Source organism: Lathamus discolor, chromosome 5, assembly GCF_037157495.1.
Source record: "Lathamus discolor isolate bLatDis1 chromosome 5, bLatDis1.hap1, whole genome shotgun sequence".
NCBI classification, from domain to species: Eukaryota; Metazoa; Chordata; class Aves; order Psittaciformes; family Psittacidae; genus Lathamus; species Lathamus discolor.
Window position 1 is genome coordinate 94,897,714 of NC_088888.1, and position 10,214 is coordinate 94,907,927.

Here is a 10,214-nt window from a genome sequence, read left to right on the forward strand (position 1 = left end):
AGTCATAGAATCATAGAATAGTTAGGGGTGGAAAGGACCTTAAGATCATCAAGTTTCAACCCTCCCCCACACACACACCCCTCCCCTCCATGGGCAGGGACATGTCACTCTAAACCATGTCACCCAAGGCTCTGTCCAAACTGGCCCTGAACACTGCCAGGGATGGAGCATTCACAACATCCTTGGGCAACCCATTCCAGTGCCTCACTACCCTCTTCTTTATATCACCTAAACTCCCCCTATTTAGGTTTTAACCTGTCCTATCCAAAGGATAAAACCTAAGGTTTATCCTTGTCCTGTCAGTACAATCCCTAACGAAGAGTCCCTCCCCAGCATCTTTATAGGTCCCCTTCAGATACAGGAAAGCTGCCATGCAGTCTCCAGGCAGCCTTCTCTTCTCCAGGCTGAACAGCCCCAACTTCCTCAGCCTGTCTTCATATGGGAGGTGCTCCAGTCCCCTGATCATCCTCATGGCCCTCCTCTGGACTTGTTCCAACAGTTCCAAGTCCTTCTTATGCTGAGGACACCAGAACTGCTCACAGTACTCCAAGTGAGGTCTCACTAGAGCAAAGTGGAGGGGCAGGAACACCTCCTTCAACCTGCTGGTCTCGCACCTTTTGTTGCAGCCCAGGACACGATTGGCTTCCAGGTCTGTGAGCACACACTGCCAGCTCATATTCAGTTTCTCAACAAAAAAGTTCTCATCGTCAGACAGTTGCAGTCAGAGTCAGATTTACGGAAGACAGCAGCAGGATATTGCTCATGTCCTAACATATCTTGAGGTTGATTCTAACTTAGCAGACAGGCAATTCTTGCTTCAAGTGCTTTTAGCTGGTTTATGCTTTAGGACTATTTTCTTTTGGAAGAGTAGCCTTGCTTATGGTGACTTTACTTTGGTCCTAGTTTTCTATACACAGGGACTATACAGTTTTAGCTACGTCACTTCGCTCCTATATGGTGGGGTATCAGCTACCACCAAGCGTGGAGGATCCTAGTTTGGTCTAGAGCTATTCATACCATGAAATTATTCCCTGCAGAAAAGAAATAAGTTATACTTGTGCAACCAGGTTTTTAGAAGTGTGTTTTTGAATTAGGGGATACAGTGGTATAATTATTTATTTTTATTTTAATCACAGATATCAACCAAGCTTGTACATTTACAAGTTATGTTTCCCTGGGGCCTTCAGCTGCACTGTAGAACTACCTGAGAAGAAGTTGCAGCAAGGTGGGTGCTGGTTTCTTCTCCCAAATAATAAGTGATAAGTCAAAAGAAAATAGCCTTAAGTTGTGCCAGGGGGCGTTTAGATTGGATATTAGGAAAGATTTCTTCACTGAAAGGGTTGTCAAGCATTGAAACAAGCTGTCCAGGGAAGTGGTTGAGTCACCATCCCTGGAGATATTTAAAAGACTTGTGGATGTGGCATTTAAGACCATGGTTTAGTGGTGGACTTGGCAATGATAGGTTAATGGTTGAACTTGAGCTTAAAGTTCTTTTTCAACCTAATGATCTCTTTGACTCTATGATAAGGAAAACATTTTTTTCATCAGTTTCATGATGGGATTTAGAGGGACCAAAATCACTTCTGTCCATAGAATAGTGTTGACAATATACTTCATTGTTTTGGGGTATAATCTTTGTCAGTGGAAGTTGGTGGCTTAGGGAGAAGGGAAATAAATTTGAACATGTTTAGTGACAAGGTGAAAAAAATGAGAAAAGACAATGCTGGTATGCTTTTATCTATCCACATTATTTTTTGTATGATAGTATCAACAGTATATATATTTAAGAAGCATAATAATGGGTCTTATTGCAAAGCAAACAACTGAGGATATAGAAATGGTGTAATTAGAATCTACTGTTCATCTTGTCTCATTCTGCAATAGCAAGAAACATTGTGTGACTTTCAACAGTAGCACAAACAAGGTATGAAGTAAGAAATAGCCTTTTCTTATAGCATATGCAGAGACTGTGAAACTCTGGCAGATGGTATTGTAGAGGTTATCTGCATTTGGAGATGGAAGAAGTGATACAGAAACAAAAGCATATACTATTTTAAAAGTATATATATTTACCAGAATTTAATTTGGAAATAATTTTTTTTAAACCTTTCTTCCAAACTGCTTTCTCTTCTTTGTTCTCTTCTTTGATCATGTGCTGTAGGCTGGCTAACTTGCTTGTATAGACGATGAGCTGCAAAGTAGCGTTTCTGCTGGTTTGGGACATTATGAAGGATGAGAAGTATTAATTTCAATATGATACATTTTCCTGGGACCAGGCATAAATGCAAAACCAGTCTTGTGTGGTCTATATATTACATGGGAAAAGTCTGAGAGGTCTTAAAACAGGTGGTTGACGGGTGCATGGATGAGGATGATCATGAACAGGCACTTACTGGAGCTCCTTAGCCATAAGGAATTACATTATCCACTGCTTTTCAAGTTTGGCAGAGTATTATTTTCTTTAATTGTTCAAGGGGAATGAACAGATGTGGTGTAGCTCCGTGCAGCTTCTTCCAGCCTGAAATGGCAAATCTCTTCCTTGTAGTTTGGGGTGGTGTCCTGTTCTGCTGTTGAGACTCTTTCCTTGGGGGAAAAATAATACTGTTAGCATGTAAAAGTATTTCAACTAGTAAAGTGGTAACCTTTAATAAAATGTAAAAATGTGTATGCACTTGTGTAATTATACCTCAAATAGCTAAAATTTTACTATTTACTCACTTCTAATGGTACTATTTTTGGTTTGTGCTTTGTTTGTTTTTTATATATATATATTTGTGCATTCACTTCAAATGAAAAATAAATGCGTTTTGAGCTGCAGAATTGATAGAGTGAAGAAAACAGAAAAGTGATGCTATCTTTCCTCTCATTTTTCTTTTTTTCTTCTTCCTCTCCTTCCCTCTGCCTCAGCCTTCAACCCTCTCACATTTAATCTACTGAACACAACTCAGATAACTTGCTCTCTAATGCTAAGGCTACATCTTATATATTAATGCAGCTTTATATCATAGCTTTTCTTCACTCCAGTATCCTAAAAAATCAGGTGCATTTTCTTTTAGATAGTCCTTCTTGCATTTGTGGAACAGGGATTTTGAATGAGAGGGTGATTAATCCCATGTGTGGCATTTTCTGGGTATTCCACGCACCAAAGTCCCACTCAGAAATACCCTCTTAGGGTGCCTCCATTCCAGCTCTAACCTACTGAAAACTCCCTTATGTCTCAAGTCACAATAATGCAGAGAAGGTATTTGAGTAGTCTGAAGCTGGCAGTGCTTTCTTCATGAGATGTTAGATTTCTTTCTCTATCACTTTATGTAATTTCCCTCTTTTTCTACCAATTTTTAAATTTAGCCTTTCATTTGTTCTTTCTGTTTGCCTCTGTAGACTCATTCTTTACTGTATTATTACTGCAATTTTAACGGTCTTTTAGTTCTCCTGCTGTAAACCCTATAAAAATGTCTTCTCACCCTGTGCTTGAATACTTATTGTTATTTCCAGCATAAATCCAAAACAGAGCAACATACTAGCTACACCGAAGAAACATACCTCTACCCTAAACAAAACCAGCAGAAGAGATTTCTAATCTAACCACCAGCTCAAAGCGAGGTCAGCTGTGAGCTTAAACGAAATTCCTGGTCTGAGGGCTTGAAAATACCCAAGAATGGAGAGGATCTGTCCCAATGGCTGACTGTCTCAGTTTCTTTTCTATTTGAAGGAAGTACATCTCTCAGAAAGCATCCTACTTTGATTTTAAAATGCTCCAGAAATTAAAACTCTACCACAGGCCTTCATCAGTTGTTTCAAGGGTTAATTAACTTTATTAATAAAAAAAGTTCTGCTTTATTTCAGCTCTAAATTTGTCTCCTTTTAATTGCCAGTCATGACATCTTTTATACTTCTGTTTACCAGCTTAAAGAGCTCTTTGCTATCATATTCTTTTTCTCCACATACACGTACTCATAAACTGCAACTACTTCTCTCCCCTTGTTAAAGCAAACAAACTGATCTCAAGGTCTTTCACTATATCATGTTCTCAGTCTTTTATCTGGACAGCAATTCTCCTCTAAATCTCTTCCAGTTTACCATCTTTCTTGAACTATAGGTATCTGAAATTAATATAATTTTTTCGGGCAATCTTATACCACTTCCAGTTATACAGACAATAAAGGTTTTGTTCTACTCAACAATTCCTGTTTAAACACACCAACCTGGTAAACATCCCTGGTCACATGTTATCCGAGAGCTAACATTCAGTTATAGATAACTTTCACCTTTAGTTTGGAGTCCTTGGTTGGCTCTGTGCACTAATCCTTCTAAAAAAGAAAGTCACAAAACCCTCAAAAATTGTCTTTCTAAAATTCCAGAGTTTTTATGAGTTCTGAGACCTCAGATGGGCCTACATTTTGTATCACAGCAGTATGTAAGGGGAATGACGTGGTGCTGCTAACCTGCCATAGGATGGGGTAGGTCACAATTAGAACTTCTGCAAGAGACGGGTTATTCCAGTTTCCCAGAGCCGCAGCTAGGCAGGACAAGCTTAAATTGCCGCTAGATGTCAGTACTGTTCCATGAAAATACTATCCAGAGCGCATTTTTGTGTGGCTGTAAATAAGCCAAACTGCAAAAAGTTCAGAAAAACCTGCGTTTAAGCTTCACCTCTAAAATGCTCCTTTCTAGCTGGTCTGCAAACTGAAGTTACACAGAATCCCTTTAGGTTTCACAGCTGTGTAAGTAATCTTTCTTCACATCTTTCTACTTGAATTTTTCATTGCTTTATTTGATGGAGTCTTCTAAATTAGTCATCTTTTATTATGCTGCAAATATGCAGCATCAACATCTTTTGGCTTAAATTGATTTACATTTAGAAGCCATTCACTAACTACATTTTATGTTTGCCAAATGGAAAAGGATGAGATTAGGGATTGATTGTTCTGCCACTTAGATTTTCCTTTCTCCGCAATTTGAACCTTTCAGATCGATATAGCTGTACAATAATGCAAGCAGAGGTCAAGTGCCTTTTGATACAGGTACATTGAAAAGAAGAATTTAAGTCAGAAGAGACACTTGCAGGCCAGTCTTTCCTGCATGATAAAAGTTGCTTGATACCTCCGTTCACCCAAAACCCTCATTGATTTCTAAAAAGTGAACTCATCAGCACACACTTTTTTCTGTCTCAGAGGAGATTTAATTTTCTCTAGCATGGTCTCAGTATTCCTTGCATTGCAAGCCAGGGCCAAGTGCGTGTGTGCGCGCGCACTTTTCCTCCTACATTTCAAACACTTGACAGCTGGGTGAAGTTTTCCTTCCGCCCAGAGAAGGACTTTTTACATTTCATAATGGATTGCCAGTACTGCCAGGGCTATTTTCTCTCCAGCTGTGAGAGTGGCTTTTTAAAATGACTCACAAAAGCTGCTAGCCAGCTGCTTCACCTCAGCCTTCACAAGGGCCCTGCGTTCTAAACAGGGGTAGTGCTGACTTACTTTAGAAGGGCTCATTTATTTGGATGTTGCAGATGTATTCTGCACATAACAGTTGCTCCTAAAGAGACCTCCATTCAGGCAGGTGAGTCATGGGCTTACATCACTGCAGGTGTTGACTTCGCATTAATGTTGTGAAGAGGAAACATCCCATGTGTTAGTCAGTCATCCTTGGACCGCTTCCAGAAGGCACACAAAGCAACGCATGCACAATATGCTAATTTGCAACTACTGTATGTACTATACATCTTAAGACATCTGTAAAAATCAGTGCTTACATAGGTATTAAAAAAAGAATGTTTATCATTACGTCCCAAAATGGAAAAAATACTAATATGGTTGGTATTTGTGTAAATCAAATCATAGAATTATAGTGATTAGGAATTGCAAAGATCTTGATGTCATTCAGTCTTCTTTTATACCAGCTCAGAAGTGTTTCCTGCAGCATTTTGCTAGCTTTTATGGGCTGAGGAAAATAAATATTCTATCAATAGTCTTGGATCAGCTAGCACTCTCTGATTTGGTGTCAGGCAAGGCATTCTTTGAGATTTAGAATTGAGGTCAAGGAATATCGTTCCACTTGAAAACAAACATTTGTGTCACAAATGTTTAATTTCTTTAAAAGGCAAGCATTGCTTAAACTTTGCTTTCAACTAGTTCAAGAAGTCCTACCTCATTATCATGTCATAAATTATTGCTCATTAGACATACTCTGCAAACTCCAACCCATATTCCCACTTTTCCCTCTTTTATTGAGATTGTAGATACATGGTTTGAAATGTCTCTGACTCACATGATTTAAATATAAACAACGGAGGAAATCAGGAATGTCTACAAAATGGAAACCAGAGGATTATGGTATTCTGCCCAAATTTCAATATCAGTTTGATAAAACAGTACACTGTAGAATAAAAATGTTCCTTGGTCTTGAAAGAATCAACTGCTGCTCAAAAGCAATTCAACTATGGGAATGTTTGTCCAGACCAGTGCAGATAAACCCGAGCTCCTTTGCTGCAAGCAGTCTGGACAAATACAGGTCCAGTCTGGAATCCACGTAGCCACAATATTCATCTGGTGAATGTGTCCTCCACTGCACTACTCTGCTGAATGGTTTCTCATGGTTTTCTAGCTCTTTAAGTCTCATAGGAGGACTTAACAGTTTATACATAGCACTGTTTTAGCATTGGTAAATGTCTTCTGGACTGGAGTCATGCCACTGGAGTCATGCCTGGCCCATGTGGCACACAAGCAGTGCGGGGTAGACCTGTCTGTACCTGTCCACACAGACTCTGGTAGTTGCAAATGCTCTAGGAACTTCTGCCTAAATGCCTTCCACCTAAAGCAGGTCTTAGCTTCCCTAAACACCTTCCAAATGTCTGACAAACAGGATGACAAAGCTCTGAAGGCACCTAATTTATATTCTGAAAGTGCAGAGAGCATTCAGCTGGGAAGAAAGTCCAGAAACCTGCAACCGTTGCTACCATGAAAATGAAGGTCATTCAGATTTTGCTCAAACTTGAGTAGGCCCAAATACTCCGTCCATACCAATGCAAAAGAACTCTTATGCTTTCTCAAATTCCCTTTAAGTATCACGAAGGCTACTCAAAATAAAAAGGGCTTCTTATAGATAACTGATTAGAGGGTTCCAGCTGATAGCTTGGGCCTTGTTTACAATGCTGAAAGATCGCTCATCACTGAAACATATCACAACACCCAAACAGGTTGTTTATAATTAATTTTACAAGGAGCTGTGCATGTGACCCAGAAGTTAGGCTGTGGTTCTGCAAGAGGTCAGGTTAGACAAGCAGAATGATTCCTTCTCACCTGAAATCTAGGACTCCAAGGACTTGTTTACAAAAAGAAGAGCAGGCATTGAAACCTCTATTCCTATGTGACATTGTTTAGGTCAGAAAACAGGAAAATTCATTTGTTTTGACTTCACAGAGAAAAGCATGGTGAACCCAGGTGAAATAAATATGTTGAGACAGAGATTTTCATAGTTTTATTCAACATCGATAACCCTGATTGTTGACACTTTGAGCTTTCTCTGTCTTTTAGTCTGACAACTAAATCTATTCATTTCCACTGCTGGCAGTTCTCTGTACAGTACTGCTGTTAGGAACTAATACAGAATATTTTTCAGTCTCAGTGAAAGAATTCTATGTACTACACTATGTAGCCACAGTGCCTCAGAAGTATAGCACTTAATGGGTGAGGTTTTCAAAATCTATTTTTCACTCTGGATTTGTTCTGGGTTTCTGTTTCCATCAGCTTTTTCATATGGTCAGTAAAAAACAGCTCTGAAATCAGTACCCTTTTCCTATGCCCTAACATATGTAAATGCAACATATTCTGACCCAAACTCCAGTATATATATATATATATATATATCATATTAGTTGTTCTGAGTTGGTCTTAAACCTGATTTTGTTTACCATTTGTTGTTTGGCATTTTTTTCCACCATAGATTTTCATATGCCTTTTCATATTATACTTGCTAGGAGACACCAAATATGTAAAGAACTTAGTGGTCTGACTTTTAAGAAAGAGAGGAATGCTTTTGGGTGCTAATGAATAGGAAGACAGCTGACACTAAATTCCTGTTAAAGTAGGACAGCATTTACTTTGTTTGTATTCTTTGTCTTTGGTCAGGTCCTCTTCTCCTTATCACGTTATCATTGCCCGCTACCCTGTAGTCATCATAGGTATCCTCAGATTCCAGGAATGAGCACTGACATCTGAAAGCAAGGACAAGTATTACTCTGAGGAACTTAAATATAACCGACAACCGGACACATGAAGCATCAAGGAGTAAAGAAAACATATAGGAGAAAATGTTTAAATTGTTTCTCTATTTGAGCACTTACAGACTGTCCCACTGACATTTTCAGGTAAAACAGCACAAATTATAGCAATGAATCTATTTTCTTTTGGTTTAAAAGAACAGATGAGCTAAAGTCTCTGCCAGAATTTTACAATTTCAGGCCAAATAGACATTTTAATCACCTATCCTCTTTGACCAAGCTGCAGGTCTCAGTGTAAATATGAACATTCTGATATACAGTGTGGTGTTTCAGTTCACCTGTTCCTTGCTACAGGCCTTATGCTACACACAGAGGGCCCAAGATATTGTTACATGCAAACTGTTTTGGACAAATAGGGCACTTCAACACCTCAAGTTTCTAATAGGTACCACCTGGACAATAAGATCTTTCTGTTTTACAACAGGGGACTGAAGGAAATCAAAGTGTCAAACATAGAACGATTCTAGGCTCGTCACATCTTCAGGTAAAGTCCTCTTCAGAATTTTTTGAGCCATCAAGGAAGGTGGCACTGATGATCTTCATGGTACACAACTTAGGAGTAGCTAAACTCTCCAGTTGGCTTCTAAAAAGCCCTGATAAGACATTTAAAGAGAGCATTCTACACAGTGTTACCTTGAATGTAACTGCAGCTGCACAACAAAACCATCTTGAAGTGAGTTTTTATCACATATTGCTGCAATAAAAGGTAACTTAAAAGAAGACTTTTCCCCTTTTAAAGCAACTTATGGAAAGTGCTTTTTAAAGAAAAGGGGGGCAGGAGTGTGATGAGAAAGAGACATAGTTATAAGGGAAAAAGTCATTACATAAGGCCTTTTATAGTTTCTATCAACCTCTGTCACAATTACAGTTTATTTGTTAACCAATAACATCTGTTTATTCATATTATGCACTGTATATCACACTCTTTCTAACCTTGTTGAAGTTGCCCCAAAGAAACATTAGCTGTTTAAGCTTAAGTCAGAGATACTGTTATAGCAGGAAGAGATGATTGTTTTATACATATAATTTCTCAAACTTGAATATGTCGTAGTTCTTCATTCCTGAATATATAATGTTTGTTGGTTTTGTTGGGGTTTTTTTTGTTTGTTTGTTTGTTTGGGTTTTTTTTGTTTGTTTGTTTTTTGGGTGTGGTTTTTTTTTTTTTTCCCAAGGGAAAACAAACAGTGGCCCACACTAATGTCTGGAAGATTGTTTTAAGACAGCAAACTCCCACTGACTTATAAATGAGCAATTTTCATTTGCCTGGTGCAATGTATACAAAAGTGATTGATCTGCATAAAAGAATGTGATTTCTAAATGTTTTCTATGGCCCCAGCTGTTCAATGCTCCAAACATGTGGAGAATATCAAGGACAAAAGCTACAAAGTATGTGAATTTTTTTCCCAATACAGTGATTGAATTGTATACCACAAGAGACTTCCTACTGGTGTATCAGGAAAAACTCATCTAAAGCCAATAAAATGGAATGGATCAATGGATATTTCATCATAAGAAACCCAGCTGCAAGACAGCAAAATGGACTGCATTTGGCCCTTCATCTCTCAAATGCCTGACACTGAAAGTGGGCAGCTGTGACTTTTTGGTTGTGCTGTTTATTTTGTAGCAGATGATTGCCTTTGAGAATGTAGTAAATACTAGAGGTTTAATCGCTTATTTGAGGGAAGGAGGGGGAGACTTGTTTTCCTTTTTTTTTTTTTTTGTTTTTTGTCTTTTTATTTCTGAAGATACTTGGCACATAGTATTTAATGTGACCTAACTATAGAAGAAAAAAACCCGTGGGGGTTTTCAGTGTGGTTTGCTGAACACCCACACGTTAAACGCGTTCTGCAGAGTTTACAATAATAACTCATTCTAGTTACAGGAGCAATGATTTCTAAAAACAAATTTGAAGAGCTTTCAAAGTTTGTATATTACA

The 10,214-nt window shown here is 38.5% G+C and overlaps 1 long non-coding RNA gene across 1 annotated transcript; it reads left to right on the forward strand.

The window, feature by feature from the left end:
* The first annotated feature begins 1,178 nt into the window (after positions 1-1,178).
* On the forward strand, positions 1,179-9,775 carry LOC136014424 (uncharacterized). The gene is made up of 3 exons (XR_010612691.1): positions 1,179-1,225; positions 8,703-8,762; positions 9,691-9,775. It is a non-coding gene; the product is annotated as an uncharacterized LOC136014424 (long non-coding RNA).
* Positions 9,776-10,214: the final 439 nt, after the last annotated feature.